Source organism: Canis lupus, chromosome 19, assembly GCF_003254725.2.
Source record: "Canis lupus dingo isolate Sandy chromosome 19, ASM325472v2, whole genome shotgun sequence".
In the NCBI taxonomy this organism is placed as follows: domain Eukaryota; kingdom Metazoa; phylum Chordata; class Mammalia; order Carnivora; family Canidae; genus Canis; species Canis lupus.
In genome coordinates, this window is record NC_064261.1 from 42,057,235 (window position 1) to 42,077,796 (window position 20,562).

The 20,562-nt window shown below is 35.3% G+C and overlaps 1 protein-coding gene across 4 annotated transcripts in view; it reads left to right on the plus strand.

The window, feature by feature from the left end:
* SPOPL (speckle type BTB/POZ protein like) overlaps nucleotides 1-20,562 on the plus strand; it is a 73,056-nt gene that overhangs the window by 5,966 nt on the left and 46,528 nt on the right. The window contains exon 1 of one of the 4 annotated variants that reach the window (XM_025430742.3): nucleotides 11,413-12,483. The exons of the other annotated variants lie outside the window; for them this stretch is intronic. The gene's annotated coding sequence lies outside the window, so the exon portion shown is untranslated. Of the gene's footprint in view, nucleotides 1-11,412; nucleotides 12,484-20,562 lie in introns of those variants that run through there. 4 annotated transcript variants of the gene reach the window in all.

Below are 20,562 nucleotides of genomic sequence, written 5' to 3' on the forward strand. Positions count from 1 at the left end.
TTAATTTTGAGGAAGAAAGATGGACCTAGGAGGCTACTTTTTGCTCTTCTCATTTAACACCTTTTTTTTGATGTTGTTATGATTCATATTTTGTATTGCAAAAATCAATTCCTCCTTGTGTGAAAAGTGCAGAATTGTAGCTCCCTATTTTCAGGTAAGTTTCCAGGCCCCAAGCAGGTCGGTCCCAGCTTCAGGTAATCCTTAACATTTTGTATTTGTTTTGAGAATAAATGAAATTGAAATATATAGCGGGTTTATCATAGTGGCAAAGGAGGGTTTTATGGATAAAAGTTTCAGTATGCTGCTAATTAAATAATTAAAACTGATTATTCTCATCAGTCTCTTATGTTGAAGAGCTTGGCTTCACTCAAAAGACTGGTAGCTTTTCTCTCTCAACGTATTATGTTTATGAATATGACTGTGCCTTGATATTTCCCCAAATTTCACTCACTCTTTTAAAACCCTGACAGTTGGGACACCTGGGTGGCTCAGCGGTTAAGCTCCTGCCTTTGGCCCAGGGTACGATCTTGGAGTCTTGGGATCGAGTCCCTCGTCAGGCTCCCTGCATGGAGCCTGCTTCTCTCTCTGCCTGTGTCTCTGCCTCTCTTTCCGTCTCTCTCATGAAAAAAATAAACCTTTTTATTTTTAAAAAAGAAAACAAACAAAAAGAAAACCCTGACAGCTCTTGCCATATCTGCTTACCTCCTGTGTATTCCATGACAATTCCATTAAAATCCAAATCGGTACTGCTTAGTTTAATAACGTTATAAATAGTGACGTATGCAACTATCAAAATAAAGATGTTTTCCCGCATATAGCTTAAAATCCTGTTTTGTGTCACCAGTGAAACGTACTCCAAACTTTGAGTGACAGTACCTTTGCGTATGCTGTTCTCTGGCCTAAAATAACCTCTGCTCTTTTCCCCACATATCCAGATTCTACCTATCTTTCACATAGTTTCTGCCAACACTGCTTTCTTTGTCTTTTAGCTTTCCTGTTGTCTGTATTCTGCATTTTTGGCTTTGAATGGTGTAAGCCCTGGTTCAAGAAAAATGACTCCTCCCCTAGAGTAAGACTTTGAAAGCTTGTAGGAACTTTGAAGGGGGTGGAATGAAATTGACATTCAGCATCTTCTCTGTGCTGAGCACTCTTCCATTGATTTCGTACATATTCTTTCTAAAATTATTTAATGAGCACTTACTTCATGCTAGGCATTGAGGATACACAGGAGCAGCCCTTCTGGGCCAAGAGTTCTAGTGAATATCAAGCCCTAATTGCTCTAAGGTATCCAAGGCATATAATGAATTAACTCCTCTCTTATGGACCTGAAATGGTACTAGCTTTGTACATTGAGAGAACTGAGTAAATAATCACTTAAGTCAGTTTCTATTTAGGGCTTAATTTTTGGAGAAAAGCTCCATCAGAGAATAATAATATGGAATCTGCTTTTTTGTAATTTATTTTAATGTGGCACTGACAGACAATAAGCAAGTAAGCAGGTAAAATTGTTTTATTAGAGAGTAGTGGTAATATAAAAGGTAATGGTAGTCACTAACACTTAAAAAACACTGTGCCACGCACTGTTTCAAATAATTTAGCATCTTGTTTAAACCTCATAACTATCTCTTGAAGAAGGCTTTATTATATCTCTTTCACAGATAAGGAACCTGAGAAACTGAGACATTATTTGACTTCCATAAAATCACACAGATTTATAAGTAATGGAGCCAGATGATATTGGGTAATCTATTACTTTTTGTTGCCTCTCAGATCTTCCAGTTCCTGTTGGTTGCTTTAGGCAAAGTTCTTCACCTTTCTGGGTAAAGAAAAAAAAAAATTCTGACAGTGAAGTTTCCTTTTTTAGGTTGTTTAGAGAAGTAAAGGAGATGTAGCTTTTGTGAAGCACATAGTAAGTGCACAGACTTATCCCAAGTCTTAAGTATGACTAGATATTGAAGGCATTTGCATTTTGGTGGTCCTGCTCACCATTATGTTTCCTGACATAGATTTATTCAACTTAGAAAAGTTTATTGAACAAATAATATGTGCCAGGCACTCTGCTAGGCTCTGGTAATGTGTGTTAATGGAAAGAATGTACCTGTATTCTTGGAAGCAAAAGCTATTGGAATAAAGATACTAGATAGCTAATTACAAAAATAATAATTAAAATTATGATAATTGCCACAAAGGACACTTAATATTAAGCAATGAAAACCTACTAATGTATCAGGAAATTCTCCTCTGGACAAATGACTTTTAGGTTAAATCTGAAGGATTAACGAGTTACTCAAGTAATGTTGGCAATTTCAGCTTTCTAGAACTGAAAAGCTGGGTGATGCAAAATGAGATTAGAGCAGATCACAATAGTCAATCATTGCTAAGCATTTTTACTTAAATTCTGGCAGTGGGAAGCCACTGGATAATGTTAAGCTGAATAAGTTACTTAGATTTTTTACTTTAAAAATATACTTGACTCCTCTGCAGAGGGCACATTGGAGAAAGGCAAGTATAAATGCAGGGAAACCAGTTAGGCTAGGGGTTCTCAAACTTATCTGTGGAGAAGGACCTGTTTTGGTTTGGTTTCGATTGGTTTCTAACCTGTACTGGTACTTTCATGAGGCAGAAAAAAATGGATGTTGTGGCAGTTGTCAAATTGCTGTACAAATTTCTAAATACTTCTTTTAGATACTGTATTTACCTTGTTTCAGACCAGTAACAGTTCATGGATGACTCTTGGTCTGCAGACCACACCTTTGAGTAGAATTGAGTTCAGCTAATATAGTACTGTAGGCAAGAGATGATGGAATCTTGGTCCAGTATGGCAGGAATAGAAAGTAGCTAGATTAAAGGGGGGGGGGGGTAATTTGATAGGATTTGGTGATAAATTAGATTAAAAGGTCTAGAGAGAAAAGGCAGAATTTCTAGGGTTGACGATTCTTGTGACTAACAGAGAATACTGGGGAGAAAAGCAGCTTTTTTGTTTTGTTTTTTGTTAATTTCTGGGAAGCAAAGAGAGTATTGATCATAATTCATTTGGGAATCCTAAGTATATGGCTTACAATTGATATCTTACTGTGACAGATGGGGAATGAGATTGCCCAGGGAGAGAGATGATAAAGGGATATAGTAGTCCCCTGTGAATTTTCAACATTTAAATTTTGGTAAAAAGACATGTAGCAAAGGAGACTGAAAAGGTATAGCCAGTGTTGGGAAGAAATTTTCCTTGACATCACTGAAGCCAAGGCAATAGACAATAGGCTATTTGAAAAAGGAAGGAGTGGATCATCAAGTATGTCAGCTATGTTGAATGAAACTGAGAACTCAAGTGGACAACTAAAAAGTACTCTTTGGATTAAGCAACATGAAGAAAATTTTATTATTTTTATTTGTTTAGGTAGTTATTGGGGGCAAGGGGCAGAGGGAGACAGAATCTTAAGCAGGTTCCATGCCCAGAATATGGAGCCTGACACCAGGATCTCAGGATCATGAGACTGAGCTAAAATCCAGAGTCAGACACAACCTGCTGAGGCACCCTGCAACATGAAAATTTTATATTTCTCAGTAGTCTATCCATAAACTAGTTGATGATGAAATTTGTTTAAATCTGCCAAAGCAACAATCCCAAATTTAGGACAAAATTATCATATCTATAATATGAGCCATCTTCCTAACTCAATTTAGACTCTATTTCTATTTATCACCATGTAGATATTCTATAAGCATCTCGAATTCTTTCTACAACTCATTCATTCAGAACATACTCAGGCAGAATGTTTTTAAAGAACTATTATTCATCAGGTATTGAATATTAAACTTCTAGAACTGTGACTAAACTTAAGAGACTAAGGGCATTGGACAGTTTAAATATTGTTAGTGTGATTAGTGCTGTCATTGCAGCTTATTCAGGTTGCCTTGGAAGCACGGAGAAGAGGCATCAGGGAAGGCTTCCTAAGAAAAATGACACTTGACTCTTTCTGAAAGACAAGAAGAGAGGTGGAGAGGGCAGTGCAGTGGTGGAGTAGTTTAAAGAAATGATACTTCAAGTATTTTGAAAGCATGCAAAGGCAAGGGATTGGGGCTCTAGCATATGCATGGTAGATTGTGCCGTTCAAAAATTTTTCTCTTGCACTTGTGTACCTCTTTCTGTGTGCCATTTTAATTAATATCACTACCCATGTGGACACCAAATATGGAGACACCTATGAATATCTTCAAAAGTTGAAGATTAGTCTTTGTTGTAGCATTTCTTTTCAAGGTGATGTTTTATTTTTATTGGCTAACTTTATATATTACATCCATACTATTAGAATCATTAAGTAATTGATTAGCATAACTCAAAAAAATCTTGGTTATGTTTTGATTTTTTTTTTTTAATGGGAGAAATGTAATGCATACAAACTTTTTCTGAAACTTAGTTAAAAATGAAGGCTTTGGTAAGGATTTTAAGAGTTTACTACTAAACCTCAGGTATATGGTTATTCATAGTGCTTTTGGACTCCATAGAATAAGAACAGGCCCCTGATACCATAAATACTATTTTAGATAGTTGTCTAAATGTCCCTGGATTTACTCTCTTGCACTATAGTAGGACACAGGTCATCTGCAGGGATTACTTTTCTGAAGAGCACTGTGGTTGGCAAAAACTTATTGGCAAGATAAAAAAAAAATAGTGTGTTAAAAGGGAAAATGAAGTTAAATGGATTTTAAAGACACAGTAAAGGAGTAAAGGTTCTAGAATTTGTCTGCTTTAAAATAAAAGGGGAATGGGCATTATCAAAATTTGCTTCTGAATTCAGTGAGTTATTATAGAAATGTTAACTCTGATTGGCTAAGGCAGTCTCCCTTAAATTTTGTTAGGAAAATTGTAGCTCTTACTTAAAGTTTATTTTTATTATTTAATATCTTTTGTTCTTGCCTTCTCCCTGGTTTTTGTTTCCTTAAATCTTACTGAATCTTGCGTAGCAACTGTATATATTTCATGTATTGCTATGGTTCTTAGAGGCATACCTTTTGAGGCCTCCTATTTATACATATATGTAGAGCTCTGATGTTCTGTATGTTCTAAAGGAGGACAGAATAATTATTAGCATTATATTTTGAATCGTGTTCTATAACTACTGTATGTGAAACAAAACTTTACATAAGTTAAAGATAGCAAATAAAATTATTTACAAATATAAAATGGTGTTACCTCAAACCATGATTGCCATAGGTTGTTTATACACCAAAAGCAACTGTGTGATGGAAGTGATTCATCCGTGCAGTATGAGAAAATATATAAGAAATGTGAGAAAATTCGTGCAGTGTGCTGAGAAAATACTCCTTTGAGATTGTTGTATTTACTCTCATTCTTTATTAGATATGAGAATAAATAGGAATGACAATTTAAAAAGAGTTGCTTTACTCTCCTATTAAGTAATGCAAGATCTCAAAGGTTGTAGTATGATTTAAAAGTAGTATGGTGCTTTTAAAATACTATTTGAGATTAGTTAGCAAAGAAGAAACTATTGTTTCCTGTCTGGACATGTTTTTTGAAGGAAATTTAACAGTTCTTTATTGTGTGTATATGCATTTGTACTTCTCCCACCACCCCTCTCCCTCAAGGTAATTAAGCGATTTTAAGGTAAAGAGTGCAATAGATTCAAGGCGCTTTACTCGGTTGTAATTTGGATACAATTTTTGTTTTAGTGGGAAATTTCCCTGAAAGGTAGTTTTCATCCTGGAAGTCACACACACACACACACACACACACACACACACACACACAATCATTGAATATGAGTTCATTCTGAAGTATCAACATAGGAAGCTACAAAATAATTAAAAATCAATTGAATTTGATTTAATTAAAAACTTCGGCAATTTTTAGTATCAGTTTAAACCTTTTTTAGTTATTCTGCATGGCATTTGAGCTTCAAGTTTAATATGTCCAGTTTTGTTAGAGCTCAAGTGGGCAGACACTAAGCAAATTTGTCATTTCTGATTGCATTAAAAGTGTATTATTTATTTATTTTTGAGAGAGGGGGGCTAAAGGAAAGGGAGAGAATCTTAAGCAGGCTCACTCCTAGTGCAGAACCTGCCATAGGGCTCCATCTAAGGACCCTGAGATGACCTGAGCTAAAAATCAAGAGTCAGACGTTTAACTGGCTGAGCCATTCAGATGCCCCTAAAGTATATTTTTTAAAACTTGAAAATATTTTTTTCATGTATTTTATCAGTGACATTTGAGAAACTGGCTTGAATCAAGTGGTATTTGGGAGTACCTTGATTTATGTTTTAGTCTTGATGATTTTTATTTTCTCAAGTATCTTATTTTCACTGTTTTATTTGTGTGCTTCCCCCCATAGCAAATCACTTATCAATGAAAGTTGCATCATTGAATTGTATAACAAAATCTGCATTTCTTTCTCACAAAGTATAATCAAGTTTATTTGAATATGGGCCTGAGAAACTAGCAACTTACTATAGTGTAAAGGTATTTTCATAGAATTTTCTCATAGATTTTCTCAAAGAACTGCCCTTTTTAAAGCATTTGTACCCAACACTGTCAAATACATTTAGAAAATAATCTCATTAAGTATAGATAATACTATAATTTTTTGAATGATATTTGCCATTAATTACAAGATGCACCATTATTTTATGTACCCAATGGGAGAAAACACTATCAATTACAATTGCAAAATGCCATCAATTTTAGGAATATCAAAATAAGGGAAAAAATGGGTATCTTAGAATTCATGAAATGTGGCATTAATACTGCATTTCGTGATTATGACCAAAGTTCTTCAAAATAACTAACCTCCCAAACATGAAACGAAAATTTATCCTGCTTTAACATGTCTGCCTTTGGTTCAGGTCACAATCTTGATGTCCTGGGACTGAGCCCCACATAGGATCCCTGCCCCATAGGGAGCCTGCTTCTCCGCACTCCCTGCTTGTGCTCTCTGCTCTGTCTCATGCTTTCTCTCTCTCTCCCTCTCTCTCTCTCTCTCAAATAAATAAATAACCTTTAAAACCTTTGAATTTAAGTAGTTACTTAGCATCTCTGCCTCAACATTCTCATCTATAAAATGGAAATGGTAACAGTACTTACCTTAAAAGAGTATTATGTAAGAACCAAATTATAGTCACATTTAGAATAGTACTTTTTACATAATTAAATGCTTTGTGTAAATGTTGGTTAATTAAGAACAATATTGCTGTTTCTGATCTAGGATATGCAGGTAAATGTGTTTGAAAGGGAGGGACAAGGGGCCTTATTAAATGGGCCATTGGTATTTGGAGCACCCAATGAAGATTAAAGTGTTTTGTTGATTTGTCTTATTTTTATTTTTTATGTCTTTTAAAACTAATGTGAGATGGCAGTCTTGACAACTTTGATATCTAAGTTGCATTTTTATTTTCATAAAAATAGTCTTCATGTGTGTTAAGACATGGTCAGAATATTGATTGCTATGATGAATATATTGAAAATAACCTGTGATATATTTAATGATTCCTGTCAACTTCATAAGAAATTCATTCAGAAATATTTTTAAAGAGTTTCAAATTAAAGAACAGTGTTTTAATTTTAGTTAAAACATCCCACTTCTTGCATTGTGAAATACATGGAGGAAAAATAATACTGGCAGTTTTTATTTTCATGATTGATTCATTTGATATTTAAAATCTTGTCATATGCTCTAATAATAAAAATAGGTTAAGACCTTCCTTTGAACTTGATTTTTTTCTTCATTTTCACTTTTGCTTTGTTTTTGTTCTTTCTGTTTTGAGCTCACATCATTCATTTATTCCGTAAATGGTTATTGACCAGCTCTTAAATATTAGGTTCTATTTTTACATTGATGAATTGGAAATAGCAGTTGACCTGGAATCCTCATTATTTGGGATTTATAAATACTGTCTAATCATTGAATGCTTGGGCACAATGCTGCACTCTTAGTTTTAATCCTTATAACTACCCTGCTAGGGTAGGTCATTACTTTTCAAGGGTTTCTTCTAAATGATTGGCAGAAGAGTGAATTCTTTGTTGATGGAAGGGAGGTGAAGGTCTGTATGAATGGTCGAGGTAGTGGTGGAGGAGAGCTTTGTGTTAAAATTTTTTTTTTTTTCAAATATTTTTAGTGTTTGCTCCAGAAAAGGATTTGACTCTTGGTTTCTATAATGTTAATACAGCCTTCTTTGTTTTAATATAAAAATGTTTTTAAATTGTCATGAGGAAAGATTTTAAAAAGTGTTTTGATTTTAGACTGCTAGGAACTTGGCACTGGGAACAGGATTTTATCACAGACATTTAGGCATTAAGCTGCTATTATGTATTTTTTTTATTTTAGGTAAATTTTTATTGAAGTTTAATATACATTTGAAGACATGCATTCAGCATATCATACAGCATCATACAGCATGTACAGCTTTGTCTGGCTTCTTACCCAAAATATTTATTCATTTTTATTATCATCATCATTATTATTGTTATTTTATTTTTTTTTTTATTGAGAAAGAGAGAGAGAGAGAGAGAGAAAGTATATGTAAGGAAGCACAGGTTGGCCAGGAGGAGAGGGAGAGAAAATCCCAAGCAGGCTCCACGCCCAGTACGGGCTCAACCCTGAGATCATGACCTGAGTTCAAATCAATAATCAGACACTTAACTGACCAAGCCACCCAGGTGCTGGCAGAACCATTTATTTTTATATGATCCATTGGTGTAGTGCATAGCAGTAGCTTATTCATTCTAATTGTTCTATAATATTGTGTCACTGTATTACTGTATATGCCATAAATTATGCCATAAAACCCACTCTACTGGGTGTTTTATTCTTTGGCTTATTATTATTATTTTTAAGATTCTCGTTATTTATTTGAGAGAGAGAAACGGAGATAGTGACAGTGAGAGAGCAGGAGCAGGGAGGAGAGGGCGAAGCAGGCTCCCACTGAGCAGGGAGCTCAGCTGGGCTGGATCCCAGGGCTCCAGGATTATGACCTGAGCTGAAGGCAAATGTAGAACTGACTGAGCCACCTGGGTGCCCCTCCACTCTACTGTGAATGAACACCTAGGTTGTTTGCAGTTTTGAGCTGCCGTGAATAGTGCTCCTATAGAATATTCTTATGTATGTGTCTTTTGCTGCACACATACACATTTGTGTAGTGTATTTTCCTTGTAGTGGGGTCATGGTGTGTACTTCTGTTCAGTTTTAGCATGTATTATCCATTGTTTTCCAAACTGGTTATATCAGTTTATACTCTCATCAGTAGTGAATGAGAGTTCCATTTGTCCCATATACTCTGCAACACTTGCTTGATATTGTCTCATTTATTTAGCCATTCTGGTGGATGTAAAGTGGTATTGCATTGTGAAAAGGCTAGGTTTTCAAAATAAGCATGGTTCCTTTTCCCACTCATACCCGCATGCACACCAAGGAAAAGTGGAATAGAGACATGTTTATTTTCACAAAACCCATCAGATGATTCTGGCTGTCTTGTCAGTTGATAAGATGCAGAATATAAAACAAATTTAAGTATAATTTAAGGAAAATGAGACTGTCATGAAAATGATAGCTTCACTGTATAGTTCACTGACTTTCTGACAGATGGCGTATTTCTGCCTAACTATTGCTAAACATGGGGAAGGCTTTAAGATTTTGCAAGCTGGAGAAAAGTTTTGTAGGCTAGTTTATGGAGTGAGTCTGCAACATTGGCTCAAAGCTCTCATTACACAATGCTGGAATGAACTTGCTCTTACTTAACTTTCTACCCAAATTGTAGGTTGTGTAGGTTCACTTTTTTGTTGTTAAGGTCTGCTACCCCTTAAATAAGGAAAATATCTACACAGCAGGGCTTACTCAGTTTTCAGACCTTGAAAGTTGACATAATTTTACCATATGCCCACAGCATGCTGTGTACTGTTTTATATTTAATTTTTTATTATAAAAAATATTTTTTATTATATGTGGAGTTTCATCTTGTGTCAACAGAATGCAGTGGTGCTAATATATTTTTCATTATTAAATTGTGTAGTGAAAACCAAGGATGCAAAAAATATTTCTACCTGTGTATCCTGAAAGTATTAAGATTGTGGTTATTCCTCAATGAATGTAGATCATGTTAGAGTTTATGTAAGGAAGTGTCATTCCTGTACCTTTTATTCTTAATTTCTTCTATTAAAACACACATATAAACTGATAACTGCAGGTTAAGATAGTTTTACCTTTTTAACATTTGCTTTTTTTTTTTTTTTTTAAGATTTTATTTATTCTGAGAGACACACAGAGAGAGGCAAAGACATAGACAGAGGGAGAAGCAGGCTCCCTATAGGGAGTTTGATGCAGGATTCAATCCCAGGACCCTGGGATCACAACTTGAGCTGAAGGCAGACGCTCAACCACTGAGCCACCCAGGCCACAACCCCCTTTTTTAACATTTTCATATGTTTTTTTATAGCTAATATTTTTATATCTGACTTCATTTCTTACTGCTGGAAAATACTGTTCCTGGGTAGAGCAGCCATTTGATAAATACTTGTGCTTTACACATTCGTAAGTAGTTACTGATTATTGCTAGTCATGAGAATCTTGGAATTATTAGCTCATCAGAAGAGCTGAGATGGCATTCATGTCCTTAAAGTGTTCCCATGAGGCCTAAAAAACGATTCAGGTTATTTTGCAAACCATTTCCTAGTGGAGAGGTAGGGCTGATAGGTGGATACAATAACCTTTTGTTAACTCCAGTTTGACCATGTGCTACATCATTTCAGAAAAGACTGGCTTAAAATTCAGGATCTCCTAACATATTGTTCTTCATGGGTCATTTTGCTTTATTCCTTTCTCTTTTGATTTCGTTTTCTTTCTTTTCTTTTTTCTCCCCTGTAAACTAAGCAGCTATCTGAAATGTTTTTCTTCAATAAAATGTTTTTCTTTAAGGAAAATAAAGTCATTTTAATGGCGATGTACATACTGGATATAATGATGTAGACATGTGGATCCCTACTACCCTTTATCCTAAGGCATACTATTTTGCCAATTTTTTTCCATAGATTTTAATAACTGAAAGATCCAGTAAGTGTAGTTTCTTTTACCTTTTTTGAGGACAATGGTTTATCCTGCTTTTATTTAGGTAGTACTAATTTAGTCTTGTGTCTCATTGTCCTTGTTCTATTTAGCATTTGTAGTAGATATCTTTTTAATGAAGTATTATTTACTAATTGTTGAATTATAATAAGCCTGGGTGGGTTTGGTAGATTTTTACTTCCAGCTGCTGCTGTGATCTAGTCTAGTGATATATAAAATGAATGTGTAATAATGAGTTCTGTCTTTAACAGGCGGTAAAATCTGAAAGGAATCTACTAAGTACAACTCTCTTTTTCTAACCCTTCTTTCCTTTAATGACAGTTATCAAGATGGGGATTTCTATGATTGTTAAGTGGTCTGGGATGCAAATACCAGGAGGTGGGCAACCAACTTCTGGTCTCAGGTGTTAAGAGATAGGTGATGCCACTGCCCTTATTGACTACTTTAGGTACCAACTTGTTCCATGTCGGGTGCTGTAGCCTACAAGATTAGAGTCACAAGGATGGCAGTAGGCAGTGGGAAATTATAGGCTCCTTGAGCTGAAATAGATAGTGGCTGTCTCATCCTGCCATGGAATGTGTAGAGCAACAATGTATAATAAAGCTTTGTGCTATGATGGCAGCGTTCTAGAATCTCCACTTTCCATTGTGGTAGCCACTAGCCACTTGTGTCTATTGGGCACTTAAAATGAGTTTAATACAACTGAGGAACTGAATTTCTAATTTAATTTATTTTATTATTTGTTAAGACTTATTGTGCAACAAACCCTTTTGATAACAAATAGTTAAAAACAGAACTGTGTACTTAATGAAAGCATCCACTTAAGAAATGACTCTTCTGCTTATAAAGATTTTTTACACCATTGCTCAGAAACCCAAATGAAAGAGCAAATTGTGGGTGGTTAGATTGACATGGAGTGGAAGGTTTACAGAATCACTGTAGTAAAATAGCAAAGGAGAGAAATGTGACGGATGTTTGCTAGAGTGTTTGAAGTGAGGTATTGTGAGTGTTTTGAGTTTGATTAGAATAAGTGAGGCCAAAATGGGCATAATGACAAGAATGGATAGGGCTTAATGAAATGTTGTGAATCAGTATTGGGATTAATTTGGTGACAGAAAGGAATAAGTTCTATTATAAAAATGGTATACTGAAGCCTAATTTTCATCATTTGCTCAAGCTATTTTAGGTAATAAGTTCTAAGTCAGTATCTTTGAAAAAGATTGCTAAAATTTCAAGTGGATAAGATCGTTCAGGAAGGTGAAGTAACTCTGATGCTGGGAGTTTGGAACTGAACAGGAGTTCGGCCATACAAAGTGATGGCAAGAACTGTGAAAAAGACATGGAGACGAGTGTTGAAGTCCTCCATAAAGGAGCCTGACTGGAAGAGGGATGAGAAGATGATAAAAGGGAGAAGAGGGTAAGAGAATATAACACTCGATTCATGTGGTTGTCATACAGTTTTGGCAGAAGTTTAGAAAAGTGGTCTGGAAGCCACACTGGGAGGTTGAAAGAATTCTGGGTCTGTCTCCTTTTTCTAGATTCTTCACAGGTGTAAGGAAAGGACTTTATTTTAGCAATTCTGTCTTAGCTTCTTTAGGTATTTGCCTCTCTGACCTTGTGTTTATTTCTCCAGTGCCTGGTACCTTACCTTTTAGGTACTTAATGTTTGTTCAGTACATGCTAGATGAATGTGAAGTTGTTTCAGTGTCCTAGAATTCTAGAACAAAGGACATTGCTTAGACACTTTTAAAAAATTATTTGAGAATTAAAAGGAACTGTTTCTTTAACACAATTGTATTTTCAAAAATGGAGTTAATTACCCCAATTTTAATTAGACATTTTTACATTTGAAAGAGTAATACCGGAAATAAATTATATAGCTTTACATAAATCAGTGGATGGTAGTTTCTTAGTGGGTTATTAAGGGTCGCTGAAATATTTGGAGACTATTCTTGATTTTCAGAGGCTGACTAGATGACATTTCAAAATTGTATATCTTTCAGATCTCTAGACAATTATTACAATTCTTATCTCTGGCAGTGGGTTTCTGTGTTTTGTCATTGAAGCACTAAACTCTTGGAGGAAGGAATAGTAGTAGATTGATTAGCTTTGGGCAAGATGGGTACAGAAGTCTTCACTTTAAAGGTAAAAAATTTTGATCCCTGCAAAACCTAGAGCAGGAAGAGAAATATGAAAGCTAAAGATTATGACTTTGTAAAAAATAAAAACAACAAAACATAACTGAGGGCAAAAACACCAAAGTTGTGAAAAGTAAGAAAAGGGAAATACAGCTTTTGTCTTGAATCCTTGTTTTAGGACTTAGGTAAATTTGAAAAATGTCTAGGGTTAATTTTAGTGGATCCAGAATTGGCAACTAACTGCAGAAACTACTGTAAGTACTTATCAGATCTTATCTCCTTTAATACTCATTAAAATCTTCCTGGGTGAGGAATTCTTCTTTCTGAAGATGAGGATGCTAAGGGCCAGAAATTAAAAGTAACTTGTTCAAGGGTTATAAGTCCTTATTTTTAAAAAATTTCCATTGTTTTATATACAGGTCTTCCAGTTATATTTCAGTGAGTTTTAACAAATATATTCACCTGTGTGACATCAGCCCAGTCAAGATACAGGACATTTTCATTACACCAGAAAGTTTCCTTGCAGGCAGCCTGGGTGGCTCAGGGGTTTAGCACCGCCTTCAGCCCAGGGCCTGATCCTGGAGACCCCGGATCAAGCCCCACATCGGGCTCCCTGCATGGAGCCTGCTTCTCCCTCTGCCTGTGTCTCTGCCTCTGTGTGTGTGTGTGTGTGTGTGTGTGTGTGTGTGTGTGTCTCTCATGAATAAATAAATAAAATCTTAAAAAAAAAAAGTTTCCTTGAATGTTACATGATTCCTAAGAGACATTTGAACATCATTCTTTTTCCAGTTATACCTCCACATTACTTGCATTGAAAAGGAACTGAAGCCATTAGAGATAAGCAATGTGAGAGCAGCAGTTAATAGCTGATACAATTTGTTGGACAGCCAAGTGATAAAGGTTGAAAAAACAAAAATAAGACCTGAAAATAACATACTTAGAGGAAGTTGGACTTTGCTCCTCTTAGTAGTTTATGAGACTGTTACTGTCTTGTAAACTAGTTCTATCTTTGAGTTTAATATTGGTATGCGCAATAAACATTTATTCAGTGCTTTCTGTATACCAGGCGCAATTTAGATGTTTTCTATACATTTCCACATAGTACACTAGTCATAGGAGGTAATTGCCATTTATTACTTCATTTGTTGAAGTATTACCATTTATTATTATTTTACAAACAAAACCGAGGCCCAGAGACCTCACACAGCTTCAGGTTTTGAATTTAAGTCTAATATCAGAAACCAAATTCTTAAAAACCTGATGGTATTTCCTGGATCATTCTGTAATACAAAATTATATTTGCTACTTAGTTTTCTAGGTGGCAATAAATTATATGCTGCCTAGAAAATATATAATACTTTTTCCATAGCTAACTCAAACCAGGTAGTATATCTTTGCTATCTGTTGCCTTCGGTATGAAGCCATGGTTACGTAAATATAAAAATACAGTACTCTTAACTAGTTAGGCATATTTGATGAATTAGAAAAATTGTTGTATTATGGGACACCTGGGTGACTCAGTGGTTGAGCATCTGCCTTTGGCTCAGGTCATAATCCCAGGGTCCTGGGATCAAGTTTCACATCAGGCTCCCCACAGGGAACCTGCTTCTCTCTCCTCTGCCTGTCTCTCTGTCTCTCTCATGAATAAATAAGTAAAATGTTTAAATATATATATAAAGAAAAAGTGTATTATCAACTAAAACCCTTGGATTTAATTTTTGACTACTTTGTTGTTGTTTCTTAACTGTATGACCATGAATCATGTTGCTTCTGTGTTTCAGTTTCCTTATCTGCAAAATAGAAGTATCTACTTCACAGGGTTGTTTAGAGGATCCAATTAGCTAATACATGAAAGAGTAAAGTTCTGAAGTGTAAAGTAAAATCTTATGGATTATTGTACTCATAACTACAATAAATTCTACGCAAAAGGCATTGGTTATACAAGTACTTGAGTAGTTAGAGAGTAATTCATTTTACTGAGGAAATATGATGGGGGGTTATAGATTGGTTAGTAAAAGTTTTATAGAAGAGGTGGCATTTAAGATGTACAGATTAAAGTGTTGGTGCTTATAGAAAGGATAAGATTAAATTATCATTTGTTAATTGAGATAATTTACTACATTGAGTTGGGTAAAAGAAGTGTGGTATGGTACTGTAACTTATAAATTAGTTCTTAAATTAGGCAAATTAACATTTTTAAATTATATCAAAAAGTTTGTAACATATATTGTCATGCTTTTCATACATTTTAAACAAAACAAATTATGCATAGGTAATTTCTGATTGTCTTGTTAGGATCTTTAAGCCATTGCTAAAATTTTCAAAAATTAGACTAATGCCTAAGTAAACTTGATTTTAGAGACTATCGTGAACTCAAGGTAATGCTTTGGTATTAAAAGTATCTAGATGATCTTGTTCCCTTAGTTGTACTAGGGCTACTTTAAAGTATATACATATAGGGGCACCTGGGTAGCTTAGTTGGTTAAGCGTCTAACTTTTGATCTCAGCTCAGGTCTTGATTCCAGGTTGTGAGTTTAAGCCCTGCATTGGGCTCCACGCTGGACATGGAAACTACTTTAAAAAATACACACACACACACACACACACACACACACGTGTATTTGGGTAACAACATTTAGTTTTAGCTTTTTGAAATTTTTACCAAAAAAGACATGATCAGGTTTTTTTACATTTTGTTTGTTCTCTTAAGCACGTTTGAAATTATGGAAGATTTTTCCCTAAGAGACCTACAAGATCTAGTTCAAATTATGAGGTCAGGGCTATCTGTCATCCTTCCTAGTTTCAGTAGGGTCTAAATGAGTGTAGGTTCCCCAATCGGTCAGTGAATACAAGAGAGACTAAAGGAATGAATAATTGATTTTAAAAAAATGAAAAAACAAATGTTTTGCAACTTGGCCACTTTGAATGAATAGTCTCCTGACTGCTCAAACTCAAAAGTCTTACCCCTTTTGAGTTCACAATTTAAAATCTTACCTTATGAGGTTATTAACCATGCTTAAAAACTGTCATGATAATGAAAGCTGATTTTTAAAAACCCCTCCTGTCTTTATGAGATTTCTGGAAATAACCTCCTTTTAAAAAGTAAAATATATATTTGCAGATAGGCTTGTATTTTTCTTGATTGTGCTTTTTTTTTTTTGGTTTATTTTTTTTTATTTTTTTTTAATTTATTTTTTATTGGTGTTCAATTTACTAACATACAGAATATCTTGATTGTGCTTGTATTTGATGTATAAGTAGTAAGAAAACAATTAAACTTTCAGCAACTCACAGGACATAAAATTGTAGTTGTTTGCAAATGATTTTTAAAAGTAGCTTCCAGAGATCCAGAGTGTCCTTAATTATGTTATGCTGTAGAAAAAGCAATCTCGTTCTGAAATGATCTGTAGTTTATTTATTTTTTTAAAGAAGTTCATCACAGTGTGAGGAAATTATGTGGTGATATCAAGTAAGTCTTAGTCTACAGGGTATGAGTTTTACTGTATTAAGTCGTTGTAGAACCGGGTGGGACTTAATGATACTTTCCTCAGACTCTTTGTATAGCTAAAGCTCAGTGTTTGCAGAAAATGGCTAGGAATAGAATACACGGACCCAAGAGCTTATTTTCCCTCATTTTTATCCGTTGTTAAGGAAAATGACGTATCTATATCTAGGATTGTTGTTAAGTGATTTTTTTACTTTTAATCCTTTCTCTGAAATTTTAATAAAGCAACAGAAATGCAGTGATTTTTTTTGAAGTTACAATGTGCATATGCAGGGGTTGACTTTTAGTCTTTTTTTTTTAAGATTTATTTATTATTTGTGATAGACACAGAGAGAGAGAGAGAGAGAGGCAGAGACACAGGAGGAGGGAAAAGCAGGCTCCATGCCAGGAGCCCGATGCAGGGATCCCGGGACTCCAGGATCGTGCCCTGGGCCAAAGGCAGGCGCCACACCGCTGAGCCACCCAGGGATCCCGTTTTTGGTTTTTGTTTTAAGGGAGGACTTTGGTGTTGACCAGGCAGCAATAAGCAGAGGCTTTAAATCTCTGTAGATACCTTCACCACAATGTATTAATGACCTTTAGGAATCATCAAATAGAAAAAGAATTGTCATTAAATGTCTGTGTTTTGCCTATCCTTGTAAAGTTTCCATGTATGTATGCAATTAAATTACCTACTTACTTTCAGTGATCAGATGTGAATTTCAAAAGAAGAGTCCATAAGACCCTGGAAAAAAAATTGAAAGCTGACCTAATCCTGCAGGATAACACTTAAGTAAAGTGAAAGATTTAGTCAGAGCTGGGACACCTGGATAGTTAGGGTAGTGATGATGAGGGTTTTTTTTTTTTTTTTGTATTTATAATCTTAATAGCTTTCCGATCGAACCCTCATACTCGGATAGTGGTTCTCAAGGTGAGATCCCTAGATCAGCAGCACCAGTTCCACCTCAGATCTTTGTTAGAAATGCACATTCTAGGGCCCATTTCAGACCCACTAAATCATTAATTCTGAGTTTGGGCATAGCATTCTGGCTTAACAACCCTTCTGGGTGATTATAGAGACTGGGACCATTAAGCTGGATCATATAAAATTACTGATATTCTTCTGCTTTTGATATTATAGTTCAAACTATAAGACAGTTATTTTACTTAAGCCTCTCAGTAGTCAAAATAGGAAAGAATTAAAAGCCCAGGCAAGTAGATTATAAGGTAAACAAAGGTATTGTTTCAACCCCATGCATTTTTTTTTCCTTAAGACTAAGGCCCCATATAATTTCATCAACGGCAGCCATGGCTCCTGGTGTCCATGTACTCCTCCTACTCCCTGCAGCTCTTTTGGTGTTCCCCTTATCGCCAGGAAGAAGGAACGCTCTCCCCATCTATAGCCAGTTTTTTTCTTGAAAGTTTAACATATTGCCATTGGTGTATTTATCACCATCTGCCCCTTCCCCCAAAGATTCTTCTCAGCACTGTGTCTGGATATACTACCACTGAGTTAAATCATTCTGAGTGTCAGTAACTTTCTGTTTGGAAGAGGAGACTTTTCTCTCGTGGTATACACATTTTAGTGAACTTTAGATTTTTAAGCAGTGGGAACTACAAGATGACTTTTCTGTTCTCATGTATGTATATTAGTTATAATTAGCTATTCCATTAATTCCCTTAAGCCATATAATTAATCCTTCTCCCTCTTTTACACACTGAGGCTTTGCAGTACAGAAATAGATAAAACAAAAAAACCTTCATTGAGATCATAGTACATTAAGTAGTAAAATGCACTTAAATGAAGGGGGTGATGGAGATGATAATAGGAGTGTTTAATGTGAGCTATGGAAATGAGTAATGAATTTCAGTTTTCTAAATAGGCATACTAAAGAAAATAATAAAATAAATGGGCATACTGTATTATATACTGCTCCCCACTCCTGGCTAATACTACTTCTTAAAAATAGAAGTCCTAATTGTGTTGAGATTCATGTTACATGAGAGTGAAAAGGATAGGAAGTAATCTTCCCACTCCCTGTTCCACCTTTCACTGTAAATGGGACTGCTTTTATTTCTGTTAGTGGTTTTTATTATTTCTTTTTTTTTTTTTTTAAGCTCTGGATAGTATTACCTCTAGGAATGATAGATAGCCTTGGTCCTCTCCATACTCCCTTCATCTTCCAATTAGTCATTGTTAATTTTATATCATGAAGGTATTTACATTTTCTTTTCTAACTGTATATTCTTTTTTGCTTTATTTATAGATCAATACTAAAAATTTTAAACCCTGAAATATTTACAACGTGATTTTTTAACACTTCCTGTAGAACAAAATAGAATGGTCTCAAAGAGAACGAAATGTAATCCTGTGTACATTAAAACTGCAATTGAAAAATTTTCAAATATCAAATTTTGGTAGATTCTCCTTTAGTTTTTTTCAATTTCCTTCTCTTCTTCTGAGACATGTTCAGTTCTATTCTTCAATTCCATGTTTTTTTCCCCTTGGATTTGTTTTTCATTTGATTTAGAACTGTGGTCTTCAAAATGAAGCATCCATCCACATTAAAGAGGATACACAGAATAATTTTAAGGGGTGTCAGAATATTATCTGAAATTATATGTTTATCTGATTATTTTTTTTTAAATGAAATTAAACAATTGTTTTTAATTTGGTTGGTTGTGGTAATAGTATTGTATTCTGTTTTTTTTTTTTTTTTTTTTACAGTTTTATTTATTTTTTATTGGTGTTCAATTTACTAACATACAGAATAACACCCAGTGCCCGTCACCCATTCACTCCCACCCCCCGCCCTCCTCCCCTTCCAACACCCCTAGTTCGTTTCCCAGAGTTAGCAGTCTTTACGTTCTGTCTCCCTTTCTGATATTTCCCACACATTTCTTCTCCCTTCCCTTGTTTTCCCTTTCACTATTATTTATATTCCCCAAATGAATGAGAACATATAATGTTTGTCCTTCTCCGACTGACTTACTTCACTCAGCATAATACCCTCCAGTTCCATCCACGTTGAAGCAAATGGTGGGTATTTGTCATTTCTAATAGCTGAGTAATATTCCATTGTATACATAAACCACATCTTCTTTATCCATTCATCTTTCGTTGGACACCGAGGCTCCTTCCACAGTTTGGCTATCGTGGCCATTGCTGCTAGAAACATCGGGGTGCAGGTGTCCCGGCGTTTCATTGCATTTGTATCTTTGGGGTAAATCCCCAACAGTGCAATTGCTGGGTCGTAGGGCAGGTCTATTTTTAACTGTTTGAGGAACCTCCACACAGTTTTCCAGAGTGGCTGCACCAGTTCACATTCCCACCAACAGTGTAAGAGGGTTCCCTTTTCTCCGCATCCTCTCCAACATTTGTTGTTTCCTGCCTTGTTAATTTTCCCCATTCTCACTGGTGTGAGGTGGTATCTCATTGTAGTTTTGATTTGTATTTCCCTGATGGCAAGTGATGCAGAGCATTTTCTCATATGCATGTTGGCCATGTCTATGTCTTCCTCTGTGAGATTTCTGTTCATGTCTTTTGCCCATTTCATGATTGGATTGTTTGTTTCTTTGGTGTTGAGTTTAATAAGTTCTTTATAGATCTTGGAAACTAGCCCTTTATCTGATATGTCATTTGCAAATATCTTCTCCCATTCTGTAGGTTGTCTTTGAGTTTTGTTGACTGTATCCTTTGCTGTGCAAAAGCTTCTTATCTGGATGAAGTCCCAATAGTTCATTTTTGCTTTTGTTTCTTTTGCCTTCGTGGATGTATCTTGCAAGAAGTTACTATGGCCGAGTTCAAAAAGGGTGTTGCCTGTGTTCTTCTCTAGGATTTTGATGGAATCTTGTCTCACATTTAGATCTTTCA